Source organism: Mastomys coucha, unplaced genomic scaffold (assembly GCF_008632895.1).
Source record: "Mastomys coucha isolate ucsf_1 unplaced genomic scaffold, UCSF_Mcou_1 pScaffold1, whole genome shotgun sequence".
In the NCBI taxonomy this organism is placed as follows: domain Eukaryota; kingdom Metazoa; phylum Chordata; class Mammalia; order Rodentia; family Muridae; genus Mastomys; species Mastomys coucha.
This window is the reverse complement of record NW_022196891.1, coordinates 73,683,452-73,684,152: the sequence shown is the minus strand read 5'-3', so window position 1 is coordinate 73,684,152 and position 701 is coordinate 73,683,452.

Genomic DNA, 701 nt, shown 5'->3' with positions numbered 1-701 from the left:
GGTGTTCTTTCCTAGAGGAAGAATAGAAAAAAAATAGGATCAAGGAGATCTAAGCATCCTTCCTCAGTCAGCAACATTCTTCCCATAAGAGGTCAAAGATGAAGAAGGAAGAGAAGAGAAACTGTTTAAAGACTGTGAGTTTTAATTGTCATTTAAACCCAACCTAGAATTGTCTGGGGTGGGAGTATCATGAGGAATTATCCAGAATAGATTGACTTGTGGGCATGCTCATGGTGGATTATCTTGATTATGTTACTTGAGATGGGAAAATGTGCCTACTGTATGCAGAATCATTGCCTAGGCAGGAGATCTTGGATTGTATAAAATTGGAGAATGTTACCTGAGGACTAACATGCGGATACAAATTCATTGCTCTGTGTTCTTGACTGTGGACATAATGTGTCTAGATGCTTCAAGTTGCTCCTGCTTTGATTCTCTCCAATGATGGATTGTAATTTGGAATTGTGAGCCAAATAGGATGTTTCTACTTTAAGTTGTCTTTGTCAAGATGTTTTATAACAGACAAAGGAAATGAAGACAAAACCCTAACCCTTTTAATCTAGCATTTGTGAAAGCTAACCTTGATTGTCAACTTGACTGGCTCTACACTGGACTAAAACATGAACTGTTTGGATCCTCCTGTGAGAGACTTCCTGGATCAGGTTATCTGTAGTGGGGAGAACCACCTTAAATGTGGGCGG